Here is a 21,245-nt window from a genome sequence, read left to right on the forward strand (position 1 = left end):
AGGTCCCTGACAGTGCAAAGGAACACTCGTTCAAATTCTAAGGGCCTTATTTATGAGGCCTTGCTTCACTTTTATGCCTCCAGTGCATCACTTTTTGTGACGCACTGGCAGCATAAAAAATGTGCCATGTTTATTTACAAAAGTGACCCACCTAGGCAGATGCGTCACTTTGAAAACCCCTGCATACCCTAGATCAAATATTTCATAACTTTGACATATCAGTAAGCCTACCTCTTCCCATTATCTGGACTGACCAACTCATATTAAAATTCGTCATTCCCAACTCTGCCACAGCCCCTCGGGCTAACGCACGTCAGAGGGTCCCTAATTAGAGGAAGTTCCATAAAATATCCATCCCGATATTAGCAGACGCCCTCGGTCATTCCTCACCGGAGCTGTCTGGCTGCTCCAACTCGGACGCCCTGTCAATAGATTCTAGGGCTCCGAACCAACACTGATGCAGCGGTACCAGCAGTTCCCGGCTCCTCAAAGGGTTCTGCCCCACCAGCCCCATGGTTTAACGATTCCCTCAGATCTAGCAAAAGAAATTGTAGAAAAATGGAATAGAAATGGCGTAAATCCTATCTACCTGAGGGCAGGAAGGTGTATAAAGACAATGTAAAAGCTCATTACATTCTTGTGAAGGCAGCCAAGAAAAACTTATTTCAAACCAAGATAGAAAATGCCCAAAATAAGAGCAAGGAAATCTTTAGCATAGATAAATCCTTTACCACCCGAAAGCCGGCACACAGGAAGGGCCATGCATGGAACAATGGTCTAAGCAAATAGCTCAATTCTCCCACAAAAAAGATCTCTGTGATCCAACAAGCCTTCACTAACATCTCAGAGAAAGAACTGACCTTCTATCTTGGTTCTAATGGTAAATGTAACCTCTTGGATCGTCCATCTTTACTAGCTTTCCCTGAGATTCAGCTTGAAGAGTCACTGACTCTTCTCCAAAGCATTAAATCTGGCTCTCCTACCGACCCACGTCCAGCGAATATCCTGAACCTATTAGCGCCCACCATAGACCCCACTGTAAACCAGCTCTTTAATGCTTCACTCTCCTCTGCCATTATGCCGAAATTATGGAAGCATGCAATGGTTCTTCAACTGATAAAAAAGGCTAATGCCAAACCGACAGACCCTCCCAACTAAAGGCCAATCTCTCTTCTTCTGGCACTCTGCAAAGTATTAGAGAAGCATGTAAACAAGGCCCTCCAAAAACACATTGAAGATGGGAAGCTCCTTCATGGCTCTCCCCTTTCTCATCCCCGGTTCCAGCCATGAATGTAGGTGTCCCTCAGGGCTCCATTCTCAGTCCTACCCTTTTTAATATATATCTATCCCCCCTTGCATTTCTGGTAGTGGAAGAGGGCGCCAAAATTGTTTCCTATGCTGATGACTCTCGGCTGATTTTTACATGTGAAAAAGGAACCGACTTTGAAGGCGCAATGATTAGGTCTTGCCTCACAAAGGTTTTTAACTGGCTTAAAATCAATCAGCTGAAGTGTAATCCTGACAAAACATGAAAAAAAATTGTTATCTTTGGTAATCCAGAAACGCCTGACTGGAGCTCTTGGTGGCCAAAAGATCTACTGCCTCCGCCCACGGAAAAGGAGAAAGTCAAAAACTTAGGAATTGTCATAGACAAGACACTCTCCATGCACTTTCAAATCCAAAATCTAACTGGCACTTGCTTTGGCATACTCCGGATGCTAAAAAAAATCCTGCCACTATTACCGCTTGAGAGCAGAAAGATCATGGTGCAGGATCTGGTGACATCAAAGCTTGACTATGCCAACAGCTTTTACCTCGGTCTTCTCAAATCCGTAATCCAGCACCTACAAGTGGTGCAATACGCGCGTCCAGAGCCATCCTGAGACCTAACCCCAGATCTAGTATGACCCCTATTCTTAAGTCCCTACACTGTCTCCGCATAAGAGGATGGAAGGACTTCAAAGCAATGGCCATCTTCTTTAACCCTTTCGCTGCGGCGGTAATCCCGCAGAAGCGCTAAGGGGTGGGGGGGCAGCGCTGCGCTCCGACGCTAGTGACGGAACCGCTCCGTCACACCCCTCGGGTGGGCTGTGCTTGTGACGGAGCGGTTCCGTCACGGCCCCGCCCTCTCAATAGAATGCGCAGGCGCAAAATCAGCCCCGGGCAGGCACGGCGAGCAGGCCGTGACGGAACCGCTCTGTCACCAGCACAGCCCGCCCGAGGGGCATGACGGAGCGGTTCCGTCACCAGCGTGGGAGGGGTTAAAGCTTTTCCCGGTTTAGGAGCCAGCTACCAAAATAAGCGTGTTAATTGCTACACAACATCTAGACCCCTACGATCTTCCAATGCCACCCTGTCCATTGTGCCTAAAATATGCCGTGCCCGCACTGGAGGCAGAGCCCTCGTCTTTCTAAGCGCAAAACTATGGAATAACCTCCCTGAGTTTCTGAGACTAACCACAGACCAACTCTTTTTCAGAAGGAACTTAAAAACCTGGCTTTTTAATACCTGATGGGTATTTTACGCATGTTTTCCTCCCGCTGTGATGCACCAGGACACTCTAGTCTGAGTAGCTGCACGCTTCATTAAATACACTATTTCATTAGGTCCCTGACAGTGCAAAGGAACACTCGTTCAAATTCTAAGGGCCTTATTTATGAGGCCTTGCTTCACTTTTATGCCTCCAGTTCGTCACTTTTTGTGACGCACTGGCAGCGTAAAAAATGTGTCATGTTGCACCCTATTTACAAAAGTGACACGTCTAGTCAGATGCGTCACTTTGTAAACCCTGCACCACATTATACCTCCGCCAGGTATAATGTATGGTGGGTGGGTGTTGCCCCGCACAAAGTCTCATAGAAGTGGCGCATTGATATCTATGAGAACTCACTGCGCCACTTCTAGAACGCCATTACGTAAATATCTTATTCCTGCCTCAAAGCAGGTGCAAGACTGATGCAGGCAAGCCCCATGGGAAAGGACACATTGCTGGAGTTGCATCTATTTTCAGACACACCCCAGCAATGCATCACTTTTGTGCCTACAGATACGTCAGAAATTCTGACATATCTGTAACTCCTTGAGACATGATGCGTCATACAGTAAATATGGCGCATCCATCATGTCGCAAGGCGGGCGCACTATGAAGTGACCCATCCCTGTTTTCACACAGCGAGGCATCACTTCTCATAAATAAGGCTCCAAATGTGTTGACATCTAATATTCAGGGATAGCTATGTGTTTTCAATATTGTAACACAGCGACAGCTCACCAATATTACTGCAAATAATCTCTGTGATGCCCTCCCATTTCTTATATGTAAGGCCTTGTTTTGATCTAAAATAAACTTTTTTATGTATATTGCATGAAACATAAACACAACATTTCTCTGCAAAGTGGCTGTACTAGACTCTCACACATCAGGTACATAAAAATAAATTAAAGGAAATCAGTATTTAAAATAATCTGTTTAAGAAATATTCTAGGTCATTAGGGTAAAACTCTGGAGAACGGAGCTGACTTTCAAGGGGCCCCCTGAAAGGCTGGGACCCTGCGCCAGAGCCCACTTTGCCCATGCATTAAAACGTCTCTATCCTGGGCGCCTGTACCTTGCTTGCAGCAGGGACCCCGGGTGAAATAAAGTCTGGGATGCAGGCTAAGGGCTCTACTGGTGGGTGCAGGCGCAGGGTGAAACACCAGTCAGTGTGGATGTGGGGCAACCAAGGAGCGAACAGCTCACACGTCCGAAAGACAAATTCAACTGGTCTCAGTATTATGATTAATTTGCTAACACTTTTTTCATGCATAGTAATTCTTAGTAGCATTCCGGGGAAAAGATATGTGATGTTGCTGCGCCAAGCCGGTTTGGCAGGCAGGAGTTCATTATAGATATATTTGGTTACAGATATGAGACCAAACAAAGGCATAGGAAAGTGTGAAGATTTGGAGGTTTTGAATACCTACCCTCTGCCTTCTTACCAATGTAATTTTTTAAAGATTTAGATACACCAGAATTAAATGACCGGTGTTTCTGTAAAAACCTGTACACTTTCCACTATTTTGAATATCTGATAATAATAAATCTCTTTTAGTTTGTTAACTTTTTTGGGATTGCTTCAAAGGTATTCTTTACATATCAATTTTTAAACAATTAGAAAGAAATAAGAGCCACACACAATAATGCAAAAGTATAAAAACTGTGCATTTCAATTTTTGTAATGTTTCATAATAATATCTACAGTACATGATTTAAATCACTGTATCATTTTGGTCACTCCAATTCAAATATTGGTCCTTCTATACGACTGTGTCTACATTTCCTTCAACCTACTGAAAATGTTGGGACTACATTATTGCTTACAGAAAAAGGAAGTTTATCGACAAAATAGTGTCATCTTCGTTAATCACATTGAAAAACTGAAATATGCTGTATATTCCAAAACCTGGTAATTAAAACTGTGCCACCAGCATCAATATGAAAATAAATGTTTGATCGGCCTCATTGAGATTATTTCTATGAAGCATGCTATCCAGCATGTTGAACTGGGATTTAAACAGATATTCTGACCTAGAAAATGCCTCGAGTATTCTAGGATATACTACCAAGAGGGCTTAAAACATGGGCACGATCATACCAAGTTGATCCAATCACCTGTGCCATTCTTCTGATACCATGGCCATGTATCAATAACATGTGAGTTCATCTTTTGAAAAAAAGAGGGAGTGCAACTCAGTATCTACATACAATACAGCTGCCCTCTATAGAGATTTACTCCCAGAATGCCTCTGGTCTCATATTTCCTGCCATACAGGAATATAAGCTCTGCACATTATCAAATGACAAAAGGAAGCCCTGACAACATAACTTCAAAACATCAACTACCACAATATTGTAAGGGCAAGTATACATAGGTAACTATAGTTTTGCTGTTCTTCACTCCACACCCATGTATCTTAATTAAGAATTAATTGTGTTTCTGGCTCAAATGCAGAAACAAAACCACTCAAGTTCATCAGTTATGGTTACCAATGCACACAACATTGGCCATAACAGATGCTGCCTGCCATGCTGTTCTCTTGATAGCTTTTTGCTTTGTTTCTGTAGCGTTAAATGTCTGGAGGGCAGCACAAGTTACGGTCTGTGATGTGTGCATTGGCGCCCAGCACTGTCACCTCAGTGGTTTTGCTCCAGAACTATAACAGTTTTAACTGTGGTTCTAGGTAATGTCATTGTTTTTTAGGTCTCGCATAGGCAGCGCATGCGCTGCCTCTCAGAGGCTTCAAGTAATCTGTATGTTACCTGAAACTCTGCCTATTGCCGGGTAATTTCTCCTGCCGCTTGCCATTTGTTTAACGTTGGTATAGCTCCTGTTAGCTGGCTTTTTACTGGCTGTTGATTGGATACTGACTTCCTTTCAGTCCGGAAGCAGCTGTGCCTAACTACTGTTTTCGTCCGTTGTTGTGTTGTATGTGTGTTTGAGGGGAACTTTCTTTTACATACTTACTTTCATACATAATGAACACAGAGCTCGTCAAGAGCGCCGTGCTGTTAATTATTTATATTCAGCACGGCACTCGTCATGAGCGCCGTGCTGTTAATTCTCCACCCCCTACGCTGGGCTGAAAGTGCTCCTTGTTTGTTAATTTTATCCTCCGCGCCATGCCACGCTTTCACTTTGATAAAGGCAGCAGGCGCCTCTTATGCCCACCGCATGTTTCACCCGCTTTCAGTTCACCCTGCCTGCCCACCTCAATTTTTTTCTTTCTTGCTCTTTCTCATTCTGTCTCCTTTGATCCGTTTGTTTCATACATCTCCGGCCATTTTTCTTCTCTTACTCTTACTACCTCTTTTTTTTTCTTCGTCTCTACACTTCTCCCTCTTTTGATTTTTCTCCCTGCCTGTTTTGTTCCTTTTTCCCTTGTTCCATCTTTTGTCTCCCTCTTTCTCCCCGCTCCCTGTCCTTCTCTGCCGAGCAGAAGACAGATCAGGGGATGTGTGCCAGTCCCTGGTGTCTCTCCTAACTGCCATTTAAGTGAAATTAGAACTGAGACCACCAAATAAATCCATCACTCGCCCCCTCCCTTTTAACCCCTCCAGGAAGCTCTGCATTTTGCTCAAGTGCTGACCAGGGAATTTGCCCATTTTCTCTTGTTATTTGCATGATAGGCCATTGTGCGCCGAAGAGGCTTTAGAGGCATTTGCAAAGTTTGCCTTAATAAACAGAAATCTGTCAGCATAAGGAACGGCGCCCCCTCGCCCCCTCCTGCTTCACGGCTTCGCAGAAATGGGACTCGAAGCAGGAGAAGGAACAGGGCTGGGGTTGACGCCCTAGTCGGGGGCAGGTACGCATTTTGGGGCACATGGGCACTTTGCTGACACTGTATCTAAATCGGTTAATTCAGCTGCCTCTGAAATCGATGTCTAATCTGCAGGTTTAAAGGTTTCAATCCAATAAAGGTATTGTTTTAATGTGCCCGTAAGAGAGATCCCTGTGCAATTTAAAGGGCTTAGGCGCCAACCTTACTATGGAAGCACAGTTGGTTCAGGCACCTGCAGCATATATCTATGTTCATCTGCAAACAGTGTGGTCTATCCCAACCGTGCTTTCTCGTCCCTTCCAACGTCAACAAACAGTGCTATAACGTCTCGGAAAGATGCACACACTGTTCAAACGCTTATACATGCAGAGCGCAGTTCTTTATTGCTTCCCAGCTAGCTCCATACCTAGAGCGGTCACCAGTTAAAAACGTTTTAAGCAATCTTCCGAATTATAATGGCTGGTTGTCTTATTTGGTGATATTATTTCTTATTTTTATTTTGAGGGTGCAATCTCCAAAACTTACCGCGCAAGCCTCGGGCGTATAGAGCCTGCAGCTGAATTGGTCTGTGTGGGAGCCGGAGAGATAGCATAAGCGCAGCAGGTGCAGTGACACCGGGCCAAGATATTAGGGACCCACCACTCCATAATTATATCGGTCTTTCACAACCCCACTAGCAGTAGTGGCAGTGATTAATTTGTAAAATCATAAGCGCCAGAACCCAGGCCACTGCAGCTTGCACCACCCATTGCCCATCATCTGTCAATGACGGGACGAAAGCATCTCTCTCGCCTGCAAGTGAAACACTTCATATTATTAGAGGCCCCAAAACTAAAGGAATGGCTAGGGAGGCAGTTATTAGTAATTCCTAAAGTATTTTGTATTCATAAACAACCATTGTTCTGCCCCTCTCCAAGTTAGATGAGCAGCGCCACTATGTGGCAGACTGTCATATGTGTGGTGTTGACAATTAAGTGCCAGTGCCAAGCGTTGGAAACTACTGGCTCAAATGAAGCACTGGGCAGTGGGGTACGTTTGTCTTGCTTGCATTAGGGCCCAAGGGACCCTTGCTTCGCCTTGGCCTTTGGTTCCACTTAAGCAGATTGTACTGAAAGGCTTGCTTTCTCCTCCATTTGCACATGTGATCCAGAGCAGCCATGCCACCCTGCGCCACCTTCCTCGGTGTGGTGCTTCGGCAGTGCTAGTCTTGTCAGTCACAACATGCTTTCCTGCAACATTCAGCGCGCCATGAGCACTGTTGCTTTCCAGGCACTCGGGACAATGGCGGCCACTTCTTTGAATTGTTCTCGCATGTACAAGAGTTTGAGCTATTGACAATTCCTTTTATTTATGTGTTAATTAGCAAAACAGATACATAAAAGGCATTGTCATTTACAATGCCAATAGCTTAAACTCCCGCAAATGTGAGAATTATTGCATTGCAAATGCTTGTTTAATTGTATGTTTAATTTCCAACATGAACTATAGCTGCATAGTGACAAATGCCAGTTATTAGCATAGCCAGTGTATAATTTTTGAATCTGCTGCATATTCCACTGAAAATACATTTTTGGATTTCCCTGTAACTTGGATCGCCATCAGTAGATCTGCACCAAACTTAGCACTCACTAAGTGTAATCAACTAAGGTCTGGCATGCCGAGTTTCCTGCAGGGGAAAAAAAGTTAAAAAGGAGGCCAAAAAAACTATTTTTACTTTAGACTTCGTCAGAACTCTTACTAGCACCTTCTGCCAAAACAACTGAATGGATTTATACTAAACTTGATTTGAATGTTAAAATTTACTCAGAAGGCATAGTTTTGTTGGTTTCGTAAATCCGTTCAGTAGTTTCTGAGATATTGGAATTTGAAAAAAGGAGGAAGGTGAGCTTGAAAGAGTTTTTATCTCTGTTATTTCTATGACGAAAATACATCCCTTATTTCTTCACTCACTGCAATATTATCTGTAGGAAATTCTTTCAGTTGAACAGTTTTGAGTCCATCAACATGGCATTCAGATGTGCCACACTTTTGTTATCATTGCAGAATGTTAGCGCTTTAGTTGTTGATTGGAACACTGTGGTGAATCTGCAGTGACTGTGGTGAATTTGCGGATAGATTTCTGCATAGGATGGAAGTACATGGTTACCCAGAAATTAGAATTTGTTCTCATATGGCTCAGGAAGATAGCACAAAATGATTAAAAAAAACATGCTCCCATTTTAGCTTTTGGAGCATTTTCCATAATCTTTATGAGAAAATCATGAGAGAAAACTGTTTACTCTCCAACATGTTTCATCAGATACCAGCCATGGAATCAGCTTTTTTTTATGGGGTAAAATAACCTTAGAATACACCACAATTCCTAAAATAGGTACCACCAATGAACAATTTAGGTTATGACTAAACCCTATTATCACCCTTCATATCCGTTCCTTTTTGTGACCCTCAAAAACAAGATATCTCTACCGTGCATTTCAGTGGTGACCATGTCCTAAAGTTCCAGCAATGGCTGCCACAAAATGTTGTTCATGTGGTGTCCAGCCAATCAAGATATGGGTTAATTTTATGGGACCCTTACCCCACATACCCCTAGGGGCAGGGTGTGCTCACCCTTCCCAATGATATGTTTTATAATGCAGTTTCAGGATGCAAGGACCATGACTGTGCATGCAAAACATATTCTTCATCTTGACGCCACGCAATCAGGATTGATCATTCCCCTTTAATTGTTAAGTAGAGCATATATGGAGGCCAATGGTCAATATATCTCCACCAAGTTCAAGTTCAACATGCTTTATTCGATCTGAAAAGCACATAGATCATAAAAACACAGAGCGCAATTTACAGTAAAATATCATAGTTAAAAAGCATTTAAAAGAAATCAGATAAAAACACATTTAAAATATTGCTGGTTCCAAATTACTTCACAAGCCTTCTTGCTTTTCCCGCTAGAGATAAAAAAGATGCTACGGAATAACAGATAAAATGATCCTGTAACATTTGCAAAAAATATTCAGCTACTCGACATTTCCTAAAATTATATTTGCGCATAATTGGACTTATAACCATTTTCCGATAAAGTGCATAAAGTTTACAGAAAAACAGGAAGTGCAAATCAGTTTGAGTCGAAACTCCAAAACATTGACAAAAAGGCAAAGCTTGTTGCGAGTAGATACCAGAAGGATAACCCAACATGCTGGGTATAATCTCAACCTTAGCAATACAAATAGATGCTGATTTTTTGTTACACATGACAGATGGGATGCTGGTCCCTCAGGGATAACAGGTATGTTCAAATACGTTTAAACTGTTCTTTTTTTGTTATTGTGTGCATATCTTACTCTTTCTATTTCACATACAAAAACATTTTAAATTATTTTTTTATATTAACCGCCAGGTAGATGGAGGTCACAAAAAGATGTTGTAGACCTAGAGTAGTGAGAGTACGTTGAACATACGAGATCCATGGCATCTTATGAACTTTATCAAGTGAAAGACAGTCCTTAATGATATTTTGAATTAAGTGTAATGATTCCCTACTCCAGATTGAGTGCCACTATAGGATTGGTCCTAGGCAGACCTGGTCAGTTATATATGGTACTTCTAGCTCAAGGTGGCAATTAGAAAAAGAACAGCTTCTAGGAAGGGCTACTAATTTATTCAAGAATATGTCTTCCATGGACTGAAGTGACTCTGAGTTCATGTATCCCCAGACTCCTCTGCCATATGTTGCAACAAAGATAGCTTTGGCTCTATCTAGTGGTTTAGGGCCCAGTTGTTTAATAAAACATAAAATTGCATTAATACTTTTTTCTAAAAACAAGTTTTTGTTGTCAATCATACGGTTCCAAGTAGAGGTTTTATTAAACAATATTCCCAAATACATAAAGGTATCTATTTGTTCAATTATGCGACCATAACACAAAGGATTTGGCTTCATTTATACGAATGTTCAGCTTTTTCATAAAAAACACATACTCCGCTATCAGTTTCTGCAGTGCCAAGCTAAACCAAGCAATTCACACTGAATCATACGCAAACAGGTGTTTGGAAATGCAAGTTTTATTTATTATGGGGACATTTAGAGTGGATTCAAGCAGGGGTGCCTCCACCCCGTTAGTATACAAAGCGAATAGAAGAGGGGCAAGGACACACCCCTTTCTGACCCCTCTTTCTGTCCTGAAACCCCTTGTGCATTCTCCCTTATTTCCATATCGTACACAGGCCATAGCCTGTGCATACAGTTGTCTTATAAAGAAGATGATGGCTTTATCAATGCCCATTTTTCCCAAAGTAAGCCATAATTGGGGAGGGGAAACGCAGTCAAAGGCTGCTGTCAAATCCATGAACGCCATGTAGAGCGTTCCCATTTTAGCTACAGTATATTTAGAGACAATCAAATGTAAATTTACACATTGATCCATTGTGCCTTTGTGTTTCTTGAAGCCATGTTGCACCAGAATCAGACTATTTTTCTGACTGGCCCAATCCTCTAATCTATTTAGGGGCCTATTCCGATGTTGGATGAACCTGAGTCCGTCCGACATCGGCCAGGAGCTGTAACCGGCCGACCTGCTGTCGTTGGTTACAGCCCTGCTAATACGCTGCGACCGGACAGGGTTCATTCACCTTCGTATACTTTACAATACAAGCATGCATTCTGAGCGGAATGCATGCCTGCATTGCTAAAAGCGGGGGTGCAGTTCATCCCTGCACCCCAAGGTGCCTGCCACCGGGTACAGGGATCATTGGCGGGGCACCATAGGTGCCCCCAGGCTGCCATCCGGCAGCATCACACCCATGGGTGCCCTGCTGAGGGCCCCCAGAGACAGCTTCCGACTGCCTTTTCGTGCCGGACAGACCAGCATGAAAAGGCAGTGAAAAGCTGCCATCGTACTCCATCGGTCGTAAAGAGGTGACCGGGAAAGTACTGAGGGATTTCTGGACTGCAGGCAGGCTCTCAAGCCTGTCGTCCACAATCGGGAAATCTGAGTCGGATTCCTTTCCGGAAAGGAATCCGGCTGGCACGGACTGATTCGGTTGGAAGGGCTAAATCGGAATCAGCACCAAAGTAGGACACATCCCTTTAATTTTGCGATGCTATCCATCAGCGAAATGGGTCGATAATTTTTGGGGATTGATCTGTGACCTTTTTTGTGTATTGGAAATATAATTGATTTCAACCATGATTCTGGTGGTCCAACATTAGCTATTGCATAAAAAACATTAGTTAAAAAACGGTCCCACAGATCTGGTTTATCAAGAAAGAAATCAATAGGTGCACTGTGGAGAAGTGTGGCTCAATGGTTAGAGCAGGCAGACCTTGATGCAGAGCTCTGGCAAGGGACCAGGGTTCGATTCCTGCCTCGGCAGGTCTCTGGCTCATTAATTCCCCTGACTGGATATTCTCGCCTCAGTGCCTGTTCTGATCATGGGTCCCACGCTGCAACTCTGGGCAATAGCTTGCTTAGTCTCCACAACAGCCCCAAAAGCGCTGGGATGCCTGGCTGCACCTGGGGGGTGCCCAGGAGTGGACATTTCCCAGGAAAGCCAGGAAGGTTTCCTAAGCGGTATACGGACAGCGCCGGGACACCTCCAGTGGAGGTAGCTGTGCGCTTTACAAATTCCTACATTTACTATCCGGTCCTGGAGCCTTATTCCTCTTACGCTGCTCTATGAAGATCTCAAAATCTTGAAAAATTAAAGAAGTATTTGTCATTAATAAAGGATCTTTTAGATGAGGTTCCAACTCACCAGAAAGAGGACCAACGATTTTTTGAAAATATTTGACCCATGTGTCTTAATTCACAAGGGTCTCAAGAGTAGGGTATGGATTATTTTCCAAAAACAGTGACTTTATTACCACCCAGAAATCTTTGGAGTTATTTGTGACACAGCCTCTTTAAGACACTCCCAGGCCTCCTCCTCTAAAGTTTTCTGTCTATTCTTTCTGGCCTCGTTATATTGTTTACGAAGATAACTAACCAATGACTGGTCCCTAGTGATTACCTTGAGAGTTGAATCAAACCAACCTCGACTAGAACTATTATGGCTAGTGACCTTATATACAAGATGGGATTTCACTTCCGTTAGAATTAGCCCAAAAGCTGCCACCACATTAGTTGGAGGGGAGCCTAGATCAACGTAAGTCATTATTTCAGAATATCTATTATCAATCACCAAGAAGACCGCTTTTCCTTTATCAATACCGCCCCATTTGAGTGAAATCAAATTTATTTTCCCTATACACGGCCTTGGGATACAACTAGTATCCAGAATGTGGGCATTTTCCCATTTCATTTTGCACACTAATGCCATGTGGTCACTAAATTGTGAGGAATATATTTGTATATCCCTAAAAAAGGGTCTTTAGGGAAAATGAGACTATCAAACAATCAATAGTGGTGCCCTGAGAATTGGTTCCAAATGTTTTATGTAACAAACCTGTGTTACTATCGGCTGGAATAATAATTTCTACATTTTTTGTAATAAGAAGTTTATTAAGTGCGTGGCCATAATCATTGTGTGAGAAATGAGGGATCAATCAATCCATCGATCAATCAATCAATCAATCAATCAAGGGTTTATATAACATGCTACTCACCCGTGAGGGTCTCAAGACACTGGGGGGGTGAGTGCAGCTCCAGTTATGGCAAAGAGCCAGGTCTTGAGGCTCTTCCTGAAGGTGTGCAGGGGGGTGAGCATCTGATGTTGACTGATAGCTCGTTCCAGGCTTTGGCTGCGACATAGGAGAAAGCTCTTCCTCCTGCTCTGGTTCTGCGGATGCGGGGGGTCTGTGCAAGGGCAAGGTCTGCGGAGCGGAGGTTCATCTTAGGTACACGGAAGGAGACTCTCTCATTGAGGTACTTGGGCCAGATGTTGTAGACTTGTAGGCGTGGGTGAACGGTTTGAAGGTCACTCTGTTCTCGACGGGGAGCCAATGGAGGTCTCGTAGGTGTTGGGTCATGTGTTTGTGCCGTGGGGTTCCGAGGACGAGTCTGGCTGTGGTGTTCTGGATGGTTTGGAGCTCGTGTAGGAGAGTTTTGTTAATTTCGGCATAGAGGGCATTGCCGTAATCCAGTCTGCTGGTTATGAGTGCGTGGGTGACGCTTTTTCTGCATTCTGGGGGTATCCATTTGAAGGTCTTGTGGAGGATCCAAAGGCAGTTTAAACCGGTGGAGGCAATGGAGTTGATCTGGCAGGTCATGGTGAGGGAAGAGTCTAGGATGACGCCGAGGTTCCGTGTATGGTCTGTCGGAAAGGGTAGGATCCCGCGGGCGGAGGGCCACCAGGTGTTGTCCAGGTGGAGGTGGAGGGTCTGAGGATGAGGAGCTCAGTCTTCTCAGAGTTGAACTTCAGGCAGTTGTTTTTCATCCAGGCGACGATGTCCTTCATTCCTTCCAGGAAACATAGTCTGGGATTGTCGGGGTTGTTCGTGAGGGAGAGGATGTAAATTGATAATTGATGAGCTGTGTGTCGTCTGCATAAGAAACTATGCTGAGCCCGTGCTGTTTGATGATGGCGGTGAGGTGGGCCATGTAGATGTTGAAGAGCGTGGGGCTTAGTGCTGATTCTCGGGGTACTCTGCAAGTGATATCTATGGGTTCATAGAGAAAAGAGGGGGAGTCTGATCCTTTGGGTCCTGCCAGAGAGATAGGAGCAGATCCAGGCGAGGGCGGTTTTTCGTATCCCGGCATCATGGAGTCTGGCAGCGAGAGTGCGGTATGAGATGGTGTCGAAAGCTGCAGAGAGGTCTTGTAGGATGAGGGCTGCGGTGTGTCCCTGGTCAAGTACCATGCGGGTGTCGTCGGTGGCGGCAAGGTGGGTGGTCTCAGTACTATGGTTACTCCAGAACCCGGACTGGAAAGCCTCTAGGATGGAGTTGTCTTCAATGAAGGTGTCAGCTGGGTGTTTACGAGTATTTCTGTGACTTTGGCTGCGAAGGGGAAGAGAGAGATGGGCTGGTAGTTCTTTAGGTCTGTTGGGTCAGCCGTGGGCTTCTTGAGGAGGGGTTTGACTTCCGCCCACTTCCAGACATCTAGGAAGATGCAGGATATGAAAGAGACGTTCATGGTCCATCCTAGTTTGGGTGCGATGGTGGTGGCGGCTCTGTGGTAGATGTGCGGAGGGCAGGGGTCTGTGGGTGCTCCTGAGTGAGTGTTCCTCATGGTCGCCATGGTGAGTTTCATGGCAGGGGGATTCCAGGTAATGATGGTCGGCTCTATGTCGGGGGGGGCTGGTGTCCGGCATCTGTTCGCTGAAGTTGTTGTAGAGGGATAACCTCTCCTTCCTCATTTACTAGTCCACACACTGGTTTAATCATATAGTGGCAGCTGTGGGCATTGAAATCACCCACCCATAAAATATTTATAGTGTTATTGTAATCTCTAGTGTAAACTTTGATTACTTTATCCATTATGTCTAAGATCCTCAACTTCTCTATCATACAATTATTATTATAGAAATTAATTAGTAGAATGATAGCACCAACCGGGGCTTTAAACAGCAAAAGATGATAGTATACAGAATCATTACAAGAAGCTAGTACTTTGAGGTTTAAGGTGTTACTTCCTACATCAAAATACCTCCACTCACATGTCCAGCTCTGGATGGTAGAGCTGGGGTACAATAAGATCGAAAACCATCTATATAGACCGATCCTATTTCCCATGTCTCTTGTATATTTATTTATGAGTTCAATCCAATTTTGATCTTTAAATTATGTCATAACCCTGGTATATTACAACAGATTAAGTTCTCAGTTCCCTCTTCTAGTATCAGGAGAGACGTTGGGGTCCTGCCGGCCAAGGCCTGCAGGATCTAAGGCCTCCTGCTATTCACACTCTGTCAATCACAAGAATGAAGGCCTTCTAGAGATGCAAATCGGTTATTAATAGATATCATGGGATTTATCTGTGGTTCATAGAATTGGCATGCCAAGAGCTGGGGGATTATGGGATTATTCCTAAAATCCCTTTGATTTATGTTTCTATTCATAGGTCTGTAGAAAAAGCCTAGCGGAAGAGCATACCTCAGTGACTTAGGGGAGCTAGATAGTAGGTCCAATAGCTTATGTACCAAAAAGTGGCTCTTAAAAGTGAACACTACATAATCCCCCCTATTGTTTTCTTAGAGTCACCTACCCACCCAACTCTTCTCGCCATACTAAGATGTGTAAAAAGTTGTAGCCCTCCCAGGGAGTGTTTGTTCAACCAATGTGGGGTTTGGTCATCAGTTGTTCAGTGGATTATACTTGGGACATGCATCTAGGGGCAGATTCAATCTCACAAAGGGTTGAACACTATTGTCTCTCACCCACCCATCCTGCAGAGAATTGCCTCTTTCCTTGTAGGTTACTCCTGCTCTTCAACATACAATAATACTGCGGTGCACTCAATTTTAACTCTGGATAATCTAGTTCTACTGTATTCATCAATGTGTGTCATGTCATAGCGCCGTGTCTGAAAGCGCTAATGAGATAGATGTTGCAAGGATGCCAGATTAGGCTGGCTGAGGGGCGGACCTAACTTCAAAACTGGTCAGTTTCTCTTCCAAATTTACAGTCTCATTCAACGCTTTGTAATGGCTTATAAGTCAAGGATCGTTCATCATTTATTTCTTTAACCGCTTCCACACAGGGATAATTCCCTGGCGGTGCGGGGGGGAGGAGGGGCCACGCATGGTGCCGCGGTTCTCGGAGCTGTGCTCATGATGAGCTGAGATCGTCACGACTCCGCCCACTCCCATGGAACATCAGCACAGGCGGGGAATTAGCCCCAAGTGGGCATTCCGCGGCAGTTATGACGAGATCAACTCGTCATGAGCGTTGAAGGGGTTAATTGATAAACCATCATATCAGTAATTTTTACAGAACTCAGTGCATTTCGGGTCATTCGAGATCCATCCTCAGGGGTCTCAAATTAACCATCTGGAAATGAAACAAAAAGTAGCGTAATTTATTTATTTATTTTGAAACTTATAAGGCGCTCAGCTACCCCCAACGGGGTAGTCCCGGCGCTAAGACAAGCGGCAGATGCGGGTACCAGTAGAGGACTAAGGGCTGGAAAACAGCCAGGTCTTCAGGACACGTCGGAACATGGTTTCAGATTCAGCCGTACGCAGGGACAGTGGCAGGCTGTTCCAAGTTTTGGTCGTGATCACGGCGAAAGGCCTGCCACCCATTGTGGAACGGCAGAAACAGGGAGATGGTTCGATCTAAGTGAGTGGTTGGACTGAAAATGCTTAAGTGGAGCTCTAAGATAGGCTGGACCCTGACCCTGAATTGCTCTAAAAGCCAAAACCAGAGACTTGAACTGAATGCGTTTGATCACTGGAAGCCAGTGGAGCTTCTTCAGGTGGGGTGAAATTGCATGGCGATATGGGATGTTACCAGTCTTGCAGCCGCATTCTGAACAATCTGCAAGCGTTTGATTAGGTAGGCTGGTGCCCCTGCATACAGACTATTTGCATAGTCTAGATGTGAGGTGATCAGGGCATAAATAATGGTCCGGCGAGACTCCAGAGGGAGAAAAGGGAGGATTTTATGGAGCATGTGCAGTTTACCAAAACAGGTCGAGAAGACCTGGTTTATTTGAGATTTGCATTGTCAAACCGAAATCCAAGATTCCTAGCTGAGTCCCCTGGTTCTGGAGGGGGGTTTAACTCAGATGGCCAAAGTAGTGGCAGGGTTTTTTTTGTTATTAAAGAACAACACCTCGGTTTTTTCTGAGCTGAGCCTAAGTGTGTTTAGTGACATCCAGGTGGAGATATTACACAGACAGCGTCTGAAGTTGGAGAATGCTGCTTTAGAGTGATCTTTAAATGAGAACACCAATTGTGTGTCGTCAGCATAAGAGATCCCTCTGACTCCGCAGGATTCTACCAATGTAGCCAGAGGAGAGAGATATACATTAAAAAAGAGTGGGCTCAAAGCAGACTCCACAGCTCAGGAGTTTCTCCTTGGAAACAAATGGCTGAAGGGAGACTTGTTGAGTGCGGCCACTTAGGTAGGATCGAATCCAGGACAAAGGAGTGTCCTTTATCCCAAGACTATACAGTCTCTCAAGTAAAATAGCATAAGAGACTGTGTTGAATGCCGCAGACAGGCCGAGAAGCACCAACATCGCTGCTTTGCCTGCATCCACGCATTTGCGAATGGTCTCAGAGACCTCAAGAAGGGCAGTCTCAGTGCTGTAACCGGATATAAATTTAGATTGCGAGTCATGTAAAGATGCCGAGACTCAAGATAGCTTGATAGTTGTTCCTGAACCAATTTTTAAAGGACGTGAATGCATCACCTTGTCATGAACTGGGGAATAAGGTGAAGGGGAAAATGTGGAATATACAACTAAAATGTTATCATGAAAAAAATCTGATAGCCCATTACAGAGATCCTGGGTGGGGGGCACTATGCTAGATAACGCAGATGGTTTAGTAACGTTTTTCACTATTTTAAAAAGGGTTTTTGATGAGTTACCAGCGGGGTTGACTTTATTGATGAACTACTCTCTCATTGTCAAGTGCTTAAGCTTGTGAAAGTTCTTAATGGCGGGTTTATAAATTAATTGAGCCTCCGGATCATACAATAATCTCCAGCTCCGCTCAAGTTTCTTGCAGCGGATTTTCTCGGCACACAAAGCCGGGGTAAACCAGGGGGCTGGTGGTTATTGTCTAGAGGAGACAATGGATTCGGCCCTTAGCGTTAAAAACACCATAATATTAATGTTTAAGAATGAAGCACTTGAGGTAACTAATCAAAACAAAGACAAACACTCAAATGCTCGGTAGTGCTCAGTGTGGTCCAATAAAGTTAACCCGCAAATCTTTCTTGTAACTGGTGTTCATGACATGCCCAAAAAATAATCAGAGGATTAGAGCACGTTTATTAATAAAAGATAAGCAATGATAGTTGCTTCAGAGTTAAAACGCAAATGTGTTAAATAGAGACTAACTTTGTGTGATCGTGCACGTAGATTACAACCGGCATGTTCCATTGAAAACTTTGCCTTCCACATTTAATGTGACCTACATCGTTAAATGTGGCCACAGTTATCAACCAATGGTTACACAGTGATCTGCATGCAACAATCTTACTGCGAAGCGCTTACCAGAGAGGCCTGATGTGATATGTATTCCTGCTTTGGCATTTCAAATGCTTACGTATAAGCCTGCTTGTGTCTCTTAAGCAATACGTAACATACGAGCACAGAGCGTGCTTAAAGAGATAGTTACCCGCATGTCAATGCCCGAGTCTGTGGTGTGGTGATCGCTTAAAGATCAATAAAGATAAAAAAGCAAAAAAAGATTTTAAGAAACGGAATCGAAGTGTCCGAATTATCAAATGCTTATGTATGAACCATACCCGTGCATGAGCGGTTACCAAAATGTTTGTGGGTTTACATTCACCATATAGATTGATAGGAATAGTGGTGGTATAATACAAAAGTGTGCTGGTGCCTGAGTCTGTGATGTCTCGATCGTTTAAAGATCAATAAGGGTAAACAAGGTAAAAAAAACAGAATCATGGTGTCAGAGTTATCAAACGCTTATGTGTGAACCATTCCCATGCTTAAGTGGTTACCCAAGTGTTTGTGGAGTCACATCCACTACATAGGTTGATATGAATTGTAGTGGTAAAATACAGTAGTTATTACAAAAAGCAGTTACATCCAATCTGTCATTCATCCCATGCGGCTGCATGGTATTAAGTTTCTTGATCCCCGAAAATGTTGATCATGCTAGAGGTTTCTGATGATCAGTATCGGGTCTGGGTTTTATTGGCTTCCAAAATGGTGAAACATAATTGTGCTACATTATGTCCAGCTTGCTGCCAGTGCATTGGCACAGTGGACTTGGCAGTCTGGTTCCGGATATTAGCTTTAATGCTCAGATATATGAATTTTGATCTTGTGTTCAGTTCTCCCAAAATGCAGTTTTCCACAAGGCCATTTCAGTGCGTAAATGACATTTGACGTGTCACACGTACTAGAATGTTGTAGCATGATAGCGGAACCTTTTGTTGGATGTGTGAAACAATTGCCGTTGATTACTTTATTACAGTGTACACAGTTGGCACACCTTTACATCCCTTTATAGATGATGCTTTCTGTTTCTTTCTTGATTGTTAGCAGTTCTTTGAGGTTTCTAGAATGTTGAAAAGCAAAGGTGGGTGTTTCAGTGAAAAGATGCTGAAGATCTGATTCAGTTTGGATAATCTCCCAGTGTTTCATGATGATTGATTTAATTTGATAAGCTTTGGTAGAACGTTTCAATACACATATTGTAGAATGTCAGCCTTGTTATTCCTGCTCTTGCCATATTCTATGCCGCCATTTTGAGTCTAATGACATACTCTGTGTAGCAGCGATACTATTATGCACCGGCAAGATATCATGTAATGGGGGAGGGCATAACAGCCTATTTTGTTGAAATTGGGTTCCTCTGTGTGGCCGAGTACCTGAATACACTTGAGAGTTGGGATCGTTACCTCCTGTGCTCTAAATGCCTGATCTTTGGTTGTTCCCCTCTGTGTTTGTCTTTCTGGTTGATTCAATATAGCAGAATCCAAGGGAAGGGGAGGTTCACCTAACGTATGCACAGTGGGTGCCTGTGTTATTACCTCTGTCCCCAAAGTTATGCCCCGCCATGGTGACAATGCAGCCAGATTTATAGCTATTTTTTCTTCGATTATAAGTAATCTTTGAACAAAAGGTTTTAAAGATAGTTTAATGATTTCCTCCATTCTGGAACATAGAATGTCACCCTCAGATGGCATATTTTAGAGAATATTAGGTTGTAAGTGAGTCATGACTTTAGATTTCCCACAGCCTGATTTATTTGGGCACTCCCCCCTTTTTTTTCTTAGTTGGTGGTTCCGTGGCGGAGTTGGTGTACCTGACTTGGGTAGGTGTGCTTATCGTACGCGGGGTTTCACCACTACATTAATATTGTCTGTATTGCGGTCAATGTCCCCCCTGGCAGTACTCAAGGAGATGCAGTTTCAAGAACAGGTTGTAAATATCCCACCTCCCCAACTAATGCCTTCGCTCTTCACTTTCAATCTCTTTTGCCAGTGCAGTCACTCCCTTGGCTAGAAAAGAGTCCAAGGGATTAATAGAGTCCCCACCTTGCTCTGCGTTCTTCAATTTCCGTTTCCTGATCATTTGGTTAATTGAGTCTGCAGGGCTTTTGTATCATAGAGGTTATATCACTACCTTTTTCTGGAGGTTGTGCATCTTTTTAAACACTAACAGGCCAGATTATGATGGTGTCGGACCTTCCATCAGATCGCCATGGCCGCGATCCGATTGAAAACGTGGAGGCGGGGAAAGTTCCCCTCGCCGTATTACGATGCAACTGCTGCTACCACGGAGATCTCATCTACAGGAGTGAACATACCCACAAATATGTTGCTGCAAGTGAATGCAAAACCACAAGAAACATATGATATGTACACACACTCTTGACATATGTAGGGATATGCCTTGTGCACCATGTACCCCATTTCTGGAGTGTGGCAATCTGTGCTCAGTCCAGACAATGGGGATGCATGCCACCTACGGAGTTACCTGCATTCCGGCACCCAGAGGGTCGTAGTCATCAGGGTTCAGCTGCTGTGGAGAAAGGGCTCCACACCAGAAACTCAGGGAGAAGCTGATTTGGGTGAGTATGCACCCCAAATCCATCATTTGCGATGACTTAAAGCAGTCCTACGTATTGCCAATTGGTGATCTTTCTGGGGTTGGTCGGAGTACAGGAGGCATGCAGCGTCATCCAGCGGTTGAATCGACCGCTTCCGATGAGACCGCAGTGGTAGGACCGCCTCCTAAAGGACTGTGGAAGCAGGTCCAACTGGCTTCGTAATCGGGCCATAATTTCTCAAACACTACTAGACAGATTTACACCAAACAATGAAAAGTTAACTTTCT

At 43.9% G+C, this 21,245-nt stretch overlaps 1 protein-coding gene across 1 annotated transcript in view; it reads right to left on the reverse strand.

Moving 5' to 3' along the window:
• LOC144772579 (matrix metalloproteinase-20-like) overlaps positions 1–21,245 on the reverse strand; it is a 198,650-nt gene that overhangs the window by 90,546 nt on the left and 86,859 nt on the right. The window lies entirely within an intron of this gene.

Source organism: Lissotriton helveticus, chromosome 8 (genome assembly GCF_964261635.1).
Source record: "Lissotriton helveticus chromosome 8, aLisHel1.1, whole genome shotgun sequence".
Taxonomy (NCBI): Eukaryota; Metazoa; Chordata; class Amphibia; order Caudata; family Salamandridae; genus Lissotriton; species Lissotriton helveticus.